At 42.9% G+C, this 15,992-nt stretch overlaps 1 non-coding gene across 1 annotated transcript; it reads left to right on the top strand.

The window, feature by feature from the left end:
* The first annotated feature begins 14,865 nt into the window (after positions 1 to 14,865).
* Positions 14,866 to 14,974, top strand: LOC125615625. The gene has a single exon (XR_007346304.1). It is a non-coding gene; the product is annotated as a U6 spliceosomal RNA (small nuclear RNA).
* Positions 14,975 to 15,992: the final 1,018 nt, after the last annotated feature.

Genomic DNA, 15,992 nt, shown 5'->3' with positions numbered 1-15,992 from the left:
AAGGAGGAGGGAAGTGGGTGCGGGCTCTCTCTTTTCTTCTGGGTATCACTTTCAGCCTAAGCAGCTGATTGACACAGGCAGTCATGAGGTTGAAGGGACCAGTCGGGTTGCTAACTCGCTGTGTTCTGGAATGCCATGCTCTTCTTCTAGAGTGTTGGAAGCCAGTTCTGGTTGGAAAAGGGAGTGTGGTTTCCTGGGGTCAGTATCCCCACCCCTTACCCTGCTTACTCAGTGGCCCATCTAGCATGTTTTTTCTTTCCCTTGCCCTAGGTCTCACTGAACCCCCATGTAGTGTGGCTTCAGCAGGACTCTGTGCCCAGGGGGCTTCATCAATGCTACGGTCAGTGGGGAGGAAGCAAACGTGCACAGGCTTATTGGGCACATTTCCTCTCTTCATAGAGGAAGTATATGCTCCTGAAAAGCCACACGTCAGAGCGGTAATCCCCACGTGTCTGTATTTGGAAGTGGGAGGTCTTTGGGAGGCAATTAGGTCAGGAGAATAGAATCCTCATGAAGGTCAGTGGTCTTCGAAGAACAGGCTAGAGAGCTAGCTGGCTCTCTTTCTGCCATGTGTGGATACAAGGAGAAATTGGTTGTCTGCAGTCTGGAAGAGGGCCCCCAGCAGGATTCAACCACACAGGCACCCTGATCTTGAACTTCCAATTTTCAGAACTATAAGCAATAAACATCTGTGTTTAGGCTACCCAGCCTATGGTCGGCCCAAACTGACCAAGTCAACCACATGTCCCAAGGGATTTCATTCATAAAATACAAGTTCACAGATAAAATAGTTACGGATTCCAAGTCACAACCAGCAGAATATTGAGCAAATGAGGGGCACCAGGCAACACACAGGTCACAAGGCACATTAAGTTAGATGAGAAAATCAAGGCATTGGCTGACCTGAAAAGTCAGGAAAAGAATCCAGTAACCAGAATTGCACTAGAGGATCAAAGTACAAAGAAAGGTTAGGCTACATTAATATTGAGCCTCAGGGATTAAGGAAAGGATTGATCTCAAAGTTGGGAGTCATGAACGGTATGAGGCTTGGAGATATGTGGCACGACTGGATAATGTACATGCCTTGTAAATGGATTCATTACATGAATGTTTGTGTAATATTTCTCTCACTGTAGAGTTGAAGGAATCTGAAGGGATGCTGATTTTACAAATGAAGAAATTGAGACCCAGAGGGATTCAGTGATTACAAATGGCTTGCCCACCTTGCTAGTCACAGAGCAAGGATTAATCCAGGTATCAAGGGTCCTAATGCAATATGCTTTTGAGTCCCCCAGGCTGGCTCCTCAAGAGCTCATTAAGATGGCAAGAGGTCTCTACTGGGGTGCTGCAGTGTGTTTCGTGGCTGCAGAAACAATCAGAAAAAAACTCAGAGAAAACACACTGTGTCCTCCTACTCAGATACTCTACTATAAACTACTCTCTTTCTCTGACTTTAGTGAGTGGTGTTAGCAGTCGTGTTTTCCCAGCAGACTTCCGCAAATGGTGATTGGGGTATTTAAGGACCAGATGCTGCCTTATTCTGAAGGAGTGATGGATTTTGCTTTGCACTGAAGATATAAGGGAGGCAGGGTCACAAGTCAAATGTTACGTAGGTGGTTGCTGACAGATTAGTGCAGAGTAAGTGAATGGGGGCTTTCAATGGCAATGGAGAAGGGTTCTGATGACCTTCTGATCAAAAGTCTTGTCAGATAAGCTATCCCTACACAGGATGTTGGTTTTTAAAAATATATATATAAATATAATATATAATATGATTTATATATATATATATATATATATATATATATATTTGTAATTGGACACAATATCTTTATTTATTTATTTTTATGTGGTGAACTGAGCCACAACCCCAGTCCCAGGATGTTGGGTTTTTATTCCCTAAAATCTCCACTTAGACGCAGAAAGAAAACAAAAACCATAAAAAAAAAATTAAAGCAAAAGGTGCCAGTCTCCTTTGCAAAGTCTGAGAGCAAATTCCATTTGCTGAGATAGCTGAGAATAATGGAGAATGAATGGCTTCACCCTTTTTCCAAGATCCGGGATAAACTGCCAACCCCCCCAAGGTGAACCATGACTCCGACACTCTGGGTCTGTGCTGCTGCCAGCAACTGGCTTGCCTCATGAAAGTCGTGCTTGAGGCCACCAGAGTGCTCACACCTGCTCCTCTACCTCCCTGGCACCTCTCCTGGGTATTCGTTTGGAAACTAAAACTACCAGAGGATAACATGACAGGGAGAAGCAACTGGCGTGGATGAAAGCAGAGCTGGCTGCAGGATATTGCGTCCTGAGAGGTCAGGTTCCAAGAAGTAGAACATGGTTGGTTGGAAGGTGGACATAAAGAACATGCAGAGCTGACAACTTACCCGCCCCTTTTTTTTGCTATATATTCAAAAGTTTTAGAATATGAAATAAATAAGGGAGAAACGATTAACTCTAAGCTAGCAGAATAACACACATCTGATGTTTTACTAGGGAGAGGAGCCTTAAATATATCTTCCAGGTTCAGATTAGGAAACGAATTCTCCCAAGCCCAAAAGGACACTGAATCGGATCAAGATAAAGATACAAACCATTTCTCCTGAAAAATGTTGTTTCTGGGTAGAAATCTCCTTGTTACAGGACGGGCACGCTGAAAGTATGATATCAGTCAAGTCGGGTGTTATGGATTGAATATTTGGGTCCCATGCCCCAATCCATATGCTGCAATCCTGACTTGCAGTGGGATGGTATCAGGAGGCTGACCTCTGGGAGGTCAGCCAGAGGCTTCAGGATCAGCATTAGTGCCCACAGACTAGAACCCCAAGAGCATTCCCCCTTCTATGTGCCAGTCACAGAGAGATGAGAGTCGGCCATCTCAGAACCAGGAGCAGCCCCTCACCGGACCTCAAGTCTGCTGGTGCTCATTGTGGGCTTCTCGCCCGTCAGAACTGTGAGAAATACGCCACCAGTTTGTAGTATTTTTGCCACAGCAGCCTGATTCAGACAATTGGCAAATTAGAAGAAGTGCAAACTAAAAGGGAATACCCTGATGAGATCCCAAACAATGGCCTTCTTGGGGTATGATTTCCTGGAGGAGGCAGAATGAAGTTTGAGAAAACCCCTGGAGAGTCTCAGGAGACTGCACAAAACAGAGAGAGACCCGAGGAGTTCCCAAGGGTGGGCAGAGAGGCATCGTGGTGGAAAGGGAAGGGGTGCCCTTCAAAAGAAGCCCAAGGACACAATAAACCAACCACAGAAATACGAATCTTTGCTAGAGAGAGAGAAAAGTACACTAATACCCAGAAAGATTGGAGTTTTTGATCCTGAGGACAAACTGAAGAAGTTCTCCAAGAATATAGATATTCATAGAGTGAATTGTTTCAAAACTATTTTAAAAGAAAAACCACCGAAATTATAGAAATAATAACAAATCTTCACAAGTAATTAAAAGATGAGAAAGATAGGTGATAGATGTTGATAGATAATAAAACAACTTATACCAAGAGAATATTGATATTTCCAAGAGAGAGAGAAAAAAAAAGAATAGATATAATAATCAATGATATAACTAAAAGGACACTTTGGGGGAAAAGTGACCTGTGTCTTCAAAGCAAAGTGTCTCCTTACTTCCAATCAAAATTAATTAAAAATAAGCCAAAGTGAAACCCATCCTTAAAAAAAACAAAAGCAAAAAAACAAAACAAAACAAACAAACAAACAACTGTTTGTAACTAGAAAAGGGAAGAGCAAATATTTTCATTTATATTCTGATAGAAAAATAAATTGGTGAAGAGACCCAAGGGTGTTAGAAGCATCTGCATATTTTGGAAGCTGTGGGTGTGCTGTGTCCCCCATGGATTCCAAGGCACAACTGTATTTTATTTTGGATTGTGTTTGCCCATATGAGCACGATTGTAAAAAACATCATCAATACATTTAAGATCTGTGATTAATATTCAGTTTTTTTACAAAAGGATACTAAACTAGATGCTTGGTAGAACTTGTTCTCTCTGTGCACGTTTAAGTGCATGTGGAGACACATGCATGTCTACCTACCTGTGTGCATGTGTATTTACATGTAAGTAGCATGCATACATGCAAATCTCAACCTGCAGGCAATCTCTGAAATATTGAAGTGACCACTTTCTACTTGGTTAATTTTATTCATAAAGATAGGTGAGCATGGTAGAAAGATGATACCAGCTAGCTCTGCTTTTGTCACTAATATCAGACACTCCCTGAATAGAAAGTGATACTCCATGACGTGTATGCATTCTTCCTCAATATTATTTAGTGCACTTTTATTGCCATTAGCAAACCGAGGAAACTGAGATGGTGGAAATTACCATCTGAAATTAAGGTCATGAACTTTAATGGCTAAGTTATTGATGGTTTTAAGGCATGACTTTGCCCAGACAAATGACTTGGGAGTGTTCTTTTTTTGTCTTTTTTCCCTTCCAATGATTAAAAATATAACAATTTAAGGAAGAAAAAAGTGTGTTTGTATTTGACAAGACACTCAACAAAGTATTTTTCTCTAAATAGTAAACATTTTTTTTTAACCATGTTTCCACTTTGTGTTTGCACCTGGTACAGAGCAAGCAAAGAAGCAGAAGGCAGGAAAGGGTGGATCAATTACTCCTCGGAGTCTCACTGAGTAGGGAAGGATGCAGAAGCCAAAATCTAGAATACTTTATGTAAGAAGGAACTTTGGAAATATTGTCCTATATATAGCTAATCTTTACAAAGCACCTAATATGTGCCCATCATTTCTATTTTCTTTTTTTGACAAGGTATTTTATTTAATCCTAATAATAATTCTGTGGGATTCTCTATCTTTTCTAAATACTATGATAAATGTGGAATATGAATCCATACATGAATTGATACATGCATCCACATAGGAATCTACATATGAATCCTTACATGAATAATGTGTCTGTCCCTTCTGTCCTGTCTCCCCAGGGTTTTCTGGGAATCTCAAATAGAAATTTGAATGGACTAGGAACTTGGTGTTTGAAGACAGGTCTCCTGCACACTCTTGTCCTCACTGAGAGGCTACTACAGAGCGGGTGGAGAGTCACAGGCTAGGGGGCAGTGACCAGAGAGCCAGGAAAGGCCTCCACGTCAGAAGCTGGATTCCAAAGTTGTCCTAAGGTGGGGATGTTAATGCTCAGAGTCCTGGGGCTGATTCTCAACTCTTTGTTATCTAGATTTTCAAGTTCAAGGTACCTCACATCAAATGGTAATGACTACCAAGATAATCCAAGACTAACATGAACTTCATTTTGTCTCTCCTCCCCCAAACTTAAAAATCCCAAACTTGTTGCTTTAGGATAAATTGTGCAGAAACACTTCAGCTATATGTGACTTTGTGAAAGCTATATTCAGCATTCCCTTTTTCTCTTTGTTTTTTCAAGAGTGGCTCTAGGAGGATCATTAGGATATTAGAGAGCCATCTATCTATAATTCCCTCTATATTCTTGTCTTTTCTTCCTGTACTGAGTGCCATTTAAAAAAAAAACCACAATATTTTATGTCTAATACTTCTATTTGGTTCAGTCAAGCTCCCAAACCTTTAGTAACCACAGAGAAAATTCAATCTGAATTTCCAGAAGGTGCTTGTCAATATTTGTCCCCCTCCAAGGGGAAAGAGGTGCATATTCACAGAGATATGGCAGTGCAGTGGAAAATACATACACTTGAAATTTAGATGTGCAAGGTTCAAATCTGTGACCTTGAGCAAGTCATCTATTATTTTTCTAAGTCTTATTTTATTTAACCAAATGGTCTAAGGAGCTGAACAGACACTCCTCAGAAGAAGATATACATTCAATCAACAAATATATGAAAAAATGTTCATCATCCCTAGTAATTAGAGAAATGTAAATTAAACTACTCTAAGATTTCATCTCACATAGTCAGAATGGCAGTTATCAAGAATATAGAAAATAATAAGTGTTGGCGAGGATGTGGGGAAAAAGGGCCACTCATACATTGCTGGTGGGACTGCAAATTGGTGCAGCTAATCTGGAAAGCAGTTGGAGGTTCCTTGGAAAACTTGGAATGGAGCCACTATTTGACCCCGCTATCCCACTCCTCGGTCAATATCCAAAGGACTTAAAAACAGAATACTACAGACATAGCCATATCAATGTTTATAGCAGCATAATTCACAATACCTAAATTGTGGAATCAACCTAGATGCCCTTCAATAGATGACTAGATAAAGAAACTGTGTTATATATACACACAATGGAATCTTACTCAGCATTAAAAGAGAATAAAATCATGGCACTTGCAGGTAAATGGATGGAGTTAGATAATATTATGCTAAATGAAGTAAGCCAATCCCAAAAAAACCAAAGGCCAAATGTTGTCTCTGATAAGTGAATGCTGATCCATAATGGGGATGGGGGAGGCATGGGGAAAATGGAGGAAATTTGACTCCCTCCCTTTGGGAGGGAGGATAGGGAGGGTGCATGGGGGCAGGAAAGATGGTGGAATGAAATAGATATCATTACCCTAGGTATATGTAGGACTGCATATAGGGTGTGATGCTACATCATATACAACCAGAGAAATGAAGAGTTGTGCTACAATTGTGTACAATGAATCAAAATGTATTCTACTGTCATAGATATATAATTAAAATAAATTAATTAATTTTTTAAAAGGGGGTCAGAGACATAGCAATTAACCAAGAGCATTGTGAGGATGAAATGAACAAATATGTAAGTCCATTTAACATGTGAAATGCAAAGCACATTTGGCCCATTGTGGAAGATCAGCACATTTTAGTACCAGTTCCCTTGTTTCTGTGGAAAATCACCTGCTAGATTCTTGGGCATATTTCTGGACCACAGATTTTGAGCTCATGTTTGCTTCTGGTCTCTGTATTGTTCTTCATTGCAGATCTTGCCTAATTAATGGCACAATCTATACCAGAGATGAAGAAGGATGTACCCTGGATTTGGTAGATTTCAGCTGTGACACAGCAGCCCCTCCAAGGCCACTTGCAGCCACTCCCAAGCAATCTACAGGAAACTTGGGGATTGCAAAGGAGTACTCTGGATACCACCAAAACATGGAAAAACTTGGACAAACTTGGACAAAATCAGAATCACATGGTTTCAGTGTGAGACGTCACCTTAGATGTCCTCACTTCCAAATTTCTTTGTTATACACATTAAGAGATGTTATGTATTGTGATTCAGTACTCACAAACACGCATCTGTATGCCTATAAACAAAGAAAAATCTTAAAAAATATAAAAAGACACTTTTACTGTTTAATTTCAAAATAATGTCCACCAGTGACACTAAAATGACTTTATAATTGGTGATTTGAAAAACAGTGATCTCCACCTGTAGACCTACATTGAAGAAGAAATTGAAATCTAGAACTTCTTTTCTGTCTCATACGTCTATCTGGTCAACCTAAATAAAATCTCTGTGGTTTATTTTTACTGCTTATATTTAAATATAATACCTGAGGGGTTTTTATTTTGTGTTTTAAACTCATGTGTATCAGAGGCTGAGAGCTAACAGAATTCAGGATGCCAGGCCAACAACACGATTAAAGGTGCTCATGTGGACCTTTTCCATAGTCAGCTCAGCTCTTCAGTCTAGACTGAGTAATGGGTGTACCATGACCTTGTGGATAACCCAATGACATTACAAGTCTGAGTCATGTTTTCTTGAGAGAAGTCTTTAGCGGTATCCTAAAAATAACTTCACATTCTCTTGTTCCTCTGACCACCTGGTTTGATGGTCATTGAGGTGAACTGAATAAAATGATCACCGTGGCGGCTGTTCCTAGGCTTGTTGTGCCAGCTTCTGGTAACCCCTGGGCTTCTGCCACTGCCCACGACCTGTATAGTCCTGTCCAGCATGGAGTTCCTCTTGACTCTCTTTTGGAAGTTGCCTTGTGGAGATAGAAAGGGATATTTTTTTCATCCCCAGAGATTGGGTGAACACAAGTTTAAATAGCAGTTAAGCAAGAAATATCATCAAAACATGGAATTATTTAAAAAAATCTATGTGACTTTTGAGTTCCACTCAATTATATACAGTTTGAAACTATACATAATTGTCAATTGGCTTACTTTTTTTTTTCATTGAATTCTGCTGCAGATGCAAAGTCCCTGCCACTCGGGCGAGTTGTCTTAGTAGAATGTGTGTCTCCTGTTGAGAAGCACCTGTGGACTCAGGATGATCAGGATTCAAGGGCCACCTGTCACTGACCACCTTCATGAAGCAGGAGAAGGACATATTTCCTCCATCTTCATTTCCTCACAGCCAAAGACTAATAATAAAGTGGAGGAGAATAATAAGTGGAATGAAGAAGGTGACGTGGCGAGCACCTCTCCTGTGACCATGAATGTCCCTCCTCCCGGTGGCATTTCCCTTCTGGTAGGGCAGTTACTACAGTGAGCAGAGCAACATTACTCTCTGGTTGGTTATACGTGTTTTTAAAATCAACCCGATCGTTGGATGTTCTGTGAACAAGTAGCCGATGGTTTAGTTAGTTCGTAACCCACAGAATCTGTGAGCATATATGGTTAGAAACTCATTTCTGGTGACGTCCCTGATGCTCTTCACATTAGACCATAACAGAAACTGGAACTGACAAGCTCGTCGTTGGTGATCAAATCCAGATTTCAAACACACACTTAAGTTTTCTGGGTAATAATTATTGGGTCAAATAATCCCTAAGAATAGATAAGCTTAATTATTCAGATTTAATAATTATTACCCATCAAAATTCCAGCTGTGTTTTTGGCACTTGTATCTCTGCTAGGTGATGATGTGTCATTTCCATCTCGTGGGAGGTGAGTCATCTCCCCACTTCATAACCCAAGGATCTGTCCTCTGGTGTTGTCCTAGTGACTGCCTCATGAAAAACAAGGAGCCAGAGGGCAGAAAAATCATACCTGCGTCCCCAGCTGGGTCAGCCCGGCCACAGTGACTATTTTTTTTGAAAAGTAAGTTTCCATGACAGTAAAATCTTCTGGTTTTTATCATGTCAATCACGTTGATCCCTATTGTGCTTCTGAGAATCATAAATAATTCAAGGTCAAAGACAGATTGAAGGGAAGGAGGCTTATTCTGGCACTGGTTATACACATTTTCTCTTGCTGCTTCCAATGTCCTAGAGGGCAGAGAACACGATGTAGTTAGTAGCCCAACGCCTGTCGTGGTACATGCTGCTCAGAAACCCCCTCGTCTTTATCTTTGTCACCTTCTTGTCTGGAAGAAAACAAAACAAAACTACTGTTTGAAAGAAGCAGCAGAGATTATTTGTATCATTCCAGGCTTTTCTTGCCATGAGTATTTTTTCGTTTTCTCTTGATTTCTATGTTTTGTTCAGATGACGATGTTCTGATTTGTGTGATGGGATCAGGTATGAATGTGAGCACCGGTAATTAGCCAGTATTGAAAGTTCCTGTTAGAGAAGAACAGACACCGAAGAAAAGTCAATTTCCTTTGGCACCCATGAACAGGAATGACCTTTTGTGGCTGTAAAGGAGACGATGCTAATCCAGGCTGTCCTGCAAGGCCACTGGTCTCACGGAATAAAATGACCTAAGGAGCCTTTTCAAGAACATAATCAATGTGCTGTTAGTAAAACGAAGTAGTGTTGCCCTCAAATCCTGTGCAATGTGCTGCGACTTGTTATCAGAGCTTTACACAGAGAAGTCTCTGTAAAGAAAAAGAAAAAAAATAAAGAGGCTGTCTCAAATCTCTATTAAAGTATTGGGAACTGGAGCTGCTCCCAGAAAAATGGATGAAATGGTCATTTTTTTTTTTTCTCTTGGGAAATGACAGCTGAGCATTCTAGATTACAGAGAAACGGAATGGGTGGGCTTCCCGGAGGAGACCAATAGCCCGAGCAGAGCTCAGCAGGCACCACCACGGAGGTGGCCAGGAAGGTCTTCAACGTTGGGAGCAAGAGAGAAGAATGTGAATGTGGAAGCAGAGAACGTGTCCTTCATACTAGTGCTCATGGGAACCAGGGTCAGCCACACGTGGTCATGCAAAATTAAAAAGTGATGATAAGACCTGGAGATGGAGGAGATGGCGTGAGTTACGGAGTAGGAGGGCAGGCGACCTGTTGCTGGTGGAATTGTGAGTTTCTTCCTGATCCTGGAAACAATTCTAGAAACATCCATTTGAAAAATGCACAGTCCTATTAAGCTAGCCATCTCTTTGGGGCTTTATCCTTTTATAGAAATGAAAACACAATGGGTATATTAGGAGTTAGAGTTTACAACTGCTTTTGGGATCTAGTAGGAAAAGTGTCTTGGAGCATTGTGTATACTGGCAAAAATCTGTTAAAAATCTGAATACCTGTGGCCAGGGGAATGGTTGAGTGACTGGTTTATTTGTGGGTTGAAACGTGATGGGACTGTTAAAAGAGAATGAACTGTGTCTCTACTATTGACTTGGAATTTTGAGTGAAGTAAGTCAGAGGAAAACATTGTACAGTATGATCCCTTAAGAAAAACCTTAACAAAACCCCAATAAAGGTGGATCAGTGCATATGGGATTTAAGACCCCAGAGAAAAGTGTGAAAATGATAACCATGAAATCGATCATTTTGGTTTCTTTTGATAAGAAAAGGTCAAAGGTGGAAGTAATCATAATAGAATATTTGGCAAAATAAAGAAAAAGTCCTTGATAAAATCTGAACTGAAAAGGTAGTCTATAAAAATTTATGATTTTGTCTGTGTGTCTGTGAGCAATCGATACATAACAAACATGGTAAATGCAGTGGCTCAAAAATAGTCATTACATATTTCTCACACGTCTAAGGGTGGGTGGGTGGGTGGTTCTGTTTGTCTGAACAGGGCATAGCTATTTTCAGAGTGGCTCAAAAGAATAAGATTAGTCATCTTAGGAAATGATTCTAAGTGACTTATGTATATCCCAAGTTTCTTGTAAGGAATCCTGGATATGTCACCAGGTGTCTTGTACTACTATGACAATGACGACAATGACTACTCTATCACTACTAATACTACAGGTTATCATTTATTGAGCACTTACTGTATGCAAGGAACAAGAAAAGGAACTTTCACATACATTTTCTCATTTTTTCCATAAGCAATACTTTGAGGTACAAATTCCAAGCATTGATTTATAAATAAGCAAATTGAGACTCGGAGAATTAAAATAACTCATATGGCGATAAATGCAGCAAAACTGGCCAGCTCTTAGTGTTCTGCATCCTGGATATTCAAATTATCTCCAATCAAGGGAATAGTGGTAATAAGACACAGGTAAACATAATTTGTCTTATTAGCATAGTCAATGTATGAAAATCCTAACAATAAAAATGAAGCAGTGATACAAACTAGATGTTGTCCTTTTTGTATTTTGTGTTTTGGGCTGTACCATGTTTTGTTCATAAGTGTTCACATGGGGGTTGAGCGTGTGGGCCACACCAGAAAGCTATAGTTTTATCATCAACAACATTTGGTGGCATAGGTATTTTTCCCAACTCCTAACTTGGTAAGGAGTGCCCCACATTTTGGTGTGAGCAGACAAAGTCATTGCTAGTGGTGGTTCCTTTCTGTTCTGTTCCACATCTATACCCACCCTCTCTTGTTTATGCCAACATTCTCTCTCCTCTCACTTTTCCTCCGTTGGTTTAGGCACCAAGTTTTTTCTCTTAATGCACCAAATAATCTCATAATTTCTTCTCACTGTAATAAAACATACTCTGAAATTGAAAGGCCACCTTGGAAAACATCCTATGTCTTATCCTGTGCGTGGCCAGTTCTGAACACAGCTGGTTCTCATGCATTTCCTGTGACTGAGAATCCCCCCTTTTTAGTAGCCTTCCTAAGCAGATCAGCTTGTATTCATAAGTTTCCAAAATGACAAACCAAAGGCCTTATCATTGAGGTCACTTTTCATAGGGAACACTGGACTGCATTGGACGCTTGAATGTCCTAAGCATGGCTCAGGGGGAGAGTGAACAACTGGCCCACGTTGGTTGTCAGTGGATCCTTGGCTGCTTCCTCTTTGCCCATAGCTAAGTGGCCTGCCCAGCCCTTTCCCTGCCACCAGCCAGCTCTCCCTGCTGGACTCTCCTCTGTCCAGCTGTGCTGGAAAACACAACAGTTTCTAGCTTCCCTTCCCTCCTGGAAACCGGCAACTCCAGCTCCTTCCTATTTTTAGGACTTTCTACTGAAAGAAAATACAGCAACATGGAGCGTCAGTAGGTGAGAAGAAGCACTGGCAGAGCCATGGCCGTCTCAGTGACCTCAGAACAAAAACCGCGAGTCCACCCTGGCTCCTGGTTGAACCGTCCTCGGCTCCGAGCTCGCCTTCCTCAAAATCTCGTCTCTGCCTCCCTTCTCCATGATTCTAGTGTCCTTATGGGTCCTCTGGGAGAAGAAGAGTCAGGCCGAGTTGGAAGTTCGAGAGATTAATTGAGGGGAATAAAGGTGGAGGGAACAGGAATGAGAGGGCGAGCTTTAGACCAGGATGCCGTCTGTCACCTGTGGAAGAAGAGGGGGAAGAAGGGGACGGAGCAGAGAGAGCCTCCGGGTGCAGTACTGCTTCTGAGAGCCTCATGCAGGCTGATGGCGACCCTGCAGCCACTGCATGTTGGGGGAGCGCTACGCCAGGCAGATGGCCTGCCTGGGTACCGCTCAGCCCCTCGGATCCTGCTGGAGAGGCTGGCCCTGATGGGAGCACCCTGCTGGACCCTGAAGCTGGGACCTGGAGACTCTTCATTGTCTGTTCTCTCTCCTCCCAACAAGTTTTCTCTCTAAGGAGATCTGAGCGGGTGGCCTCCCTGGCTAGAACAGCTCATCCCATGAGACCCTTGTATCCACCTCCTGTGCCCATGTGAAATCAACTACTGTCCTTGCAGCTGCTGTTGATCTTGAAACTGCAACTGGGGCTTGTCATCCTCCTACTCCACCCCCTCCTTATCCCAGACACCCTTCACCCTCTGCCATTGCCTTCACAGGGACAAGTGGCTCATCTGGTGACATGATCCAAACCCCCTTTCCTGTGGTGTTTGAGGTTCTGGTACCTAGATTTATCTCAAACCAGATTTCCTGACTTTGTCCATTTGGGTTCAACTGGGCAGAGGAGGACGAAGAGATGCCCAACTAAAACACTTGCGTTCCAAGCGTTTTCCTTTCTGCCTCAGTTACACGATGGCCACTCAATCTCCTCCTGCTGACCAGGATTAATTACTCCTGCCAAGATAGTGACTGTTCTTTCTTGCTAATCTCTGTTCACAAGGACTTCCAAGTGCCCAGGCAGCAGCTGTACCTAGTGGTTTGGTAGGAAATTTGCTGGGTCCCTTGGTCTGCGTGCACTCCCTTAGGAACCAGAACATTAAACACTGAGGAACCCAGTGTTGGAGGGATCAGCAGCACAAAATGCTTCCAATGGATCCCCGTGAGTCCTCTCCTTGGATTGAAAACCCATAGATTCTTTCTATTCCAGCAATAGTCCCATACAGAGTATGTGACATATGTGCACAATCAGTCCAGAAGAGAGCTCCTCATCCTTGCAGAGGATTGGCTGAAGCAAGCTGCTCTGCTGGCCTATCAGTAGGCTGCCTGCACGTGCGGTGATGTGAGTATAACCAGTGTATCCCATGGTCGTCCGCCCAGGCTCATGCTGTCTTCACTTGTAGCTGCCTAAGGCTCCACTGGTGAGAAGTGCAAAACCCTGCCTAGCTTACTATCTCTGGGTTGAACAGTGCTACTATATTTCAGGTCCTGCAACGTGGTCCGCTGGTCTCTTCAAGGACCTGTTCTGCACCAGGAGCTCAGTGCTATTCTCTTGCTGGAAGAGGCTGTAGTAGCTGGCTTGTCTGTGGAAAGCCCATTCTGTTGAGCACTTGCTTATTCCCTATCATGTGCCCACTGCTACAGAGACCCTGATGTCCACTCCCAGGTGCTATTCCCAAGCCCCCACCTCCACCTCCTCTCTCACCTTCTTGTCCTTTCCTACCAGCATCCTGGCTGGGTGGCCATGTAATTAGCCCTATAGAAGTCTAGAGGTCTGCATATTTTTACTTTTGCCCCATTTCTCCATCTCTACCAGAAGCACCACTTACTCTGTTGGCTGGAAAGAGCTTGTCTCATCATGAAGGCCAGTCCAAGCATTGCAAGTACTCAGCCGCCATCCATTCCCAGCTCGCACTCCTGTACCCAGCTGACCTGTTCGTGAAACAAACAGGCTTTTCTCTTCTCCTTCAGCTCATTGCCATGGGAGGACCCAGGACCTGCATAGGTAAGGACTGGGAGAGGAACGTGAGTGGTGACGGAAGTCGGAGTCTGCATAGCCTTGCAGCTGACCTGTGCCTTCTGAGCCTGGCCTGGCTCAATTCGGGATGCACTATCTTTCAACAGCCAATGGATTGGTCCTGGCAGTCCACCTCTGATGACCTGGTAGGTTTGATGAAACCCAGTCCACAATGGGAGGCCCTGGCTATATGGTCACTTGGTGCTCAGTGGTGAAATATTCTTTCCATACCTGGTACTAGTCATGTGCCTAGAGCTGTTTCTATAGCTGTTTAGCTCTCCACTGCAGATGGCACCTTGCGCCAGGCACCTAGGGAACTGTGACTTTGGTGCCTCCCGTTTGGTTTGCCATTAGCTTTACGTGCTCTCTTTTCCCACCAGAGATGCTACCAACACAAGAGGCCTGCAGAAAGGTGTGGACCAGGAGGCAGGGCTTCTGGCACTGCATCTTGGACCAGAGCCAGAACCCTGTCCTGCTTTGCCAGCCACTCAACTCTGGCAGACTTCCTTGTTACCTGGACAAAGGTCCTAGGTGTGGACCGTGTTCCTTCCAAAATCCAAGGGGGTTTCTGTTCGGTTGTTAGGTTCCTGGATACAGCTCAGCAGCACATTCACTAAAATTTAAACAATACAGAAAAGATCGGCATGGCCCCCAAGGATGACATGCAAATCCATGAAGCATTCCATATTTAAAAAAAATAAAAGGTACAGAGAACCAAACTTTACTTTGGAGGCGACATCCCAGCACAATCCCCGATTCCTAAAAACTTCACTGAAATGACAGGTCCCCAGTCATCAGAGGGCTTATTTCCCAGTCTGAGGCTTGTATCGACTCCACCAGTGCAACCTGTGCTAGCCAACTGGTTTGCACTGCTCTATCAGCAAGATTTGATTGATGCTATGGATCAAGGTGATTCTGCTAGATGTCTAGATAATTGAGACATCTTTGGATGTTGTTATAACTGCGGGTAGGAAAGTGAACTTAGGGTGGGGTGTCAAACTGGAAAAGGACATCACTATCTCTTTCCCATAAGTGCAGGTTGCTTCTTACCCTCTTTTCCTGAAGGAAAGCACTTGCCAGATCAGTAGCAAGGGCTCGGGATGTTTTATGGGGATAAATGCCCTTTAGCCTCTTGCTCCCTGATTCTTTCCTACTTACAATCACAGAAATTTAACTACACCTTCGAAGGCTGCTCATCTATTTCACTCCTAGTGACTCTCTGTTCTGTTAACCATCTCCACCATTTCATGTGGGTCAAGTCTGATTTGCTGCTCCTCTGACCTTGCTGGTCATTATGGTAATTGCAGCTCCCTGGTTTCTGGCAGGTAAGTGGCACCACCTGGCCACTTCTCTTCCTGGATCCCTAGTTTTCTTCCTATCGCTATTAATAAGCCAAAATCTGTGATCACTTTTGCCATCAGCTCTAACCTACAGAGAAGAGTTGCACTGATCTTATGATGACACTCCTCTCAGGAGCACGTCCCTGATGGCCTTACTGGGTGGAGTGTCCTCTGGTTCCTTCTGAGGAGCACACAGCTCTCGTGGAACTTCTAAGTGCATATGACACATCCTCTCCAGCACATCCGGGGCCCTTCGGCTTTTAATTCCTATTTGTGCCGTCTGCTTTGAACAATCAAACATGTCATCCTTGTTCAGTGAAGACACATACTGGTTTCTTTTGGCTTCTCAGAGCCATCTGTCCTCAGAATC

This window comes from Marmota marmota, unplaced genomic scaffold (assembly GCF_001458135.2).
Source record: "Marmota marmota marmota unplaced genomic scaffold, marMar, whole genome shotgun sequence".
Lineage (NCBI taxonomy): Eukaryota > Metazoa > Chordata > Mammalia > Rodentia > Sciuridae > Marmota > Marmota marmota.
Note: the sequence above shows the minus strand (reverse complement) of the source record. Positions and strands in the feature narration are given on the sequence as shown.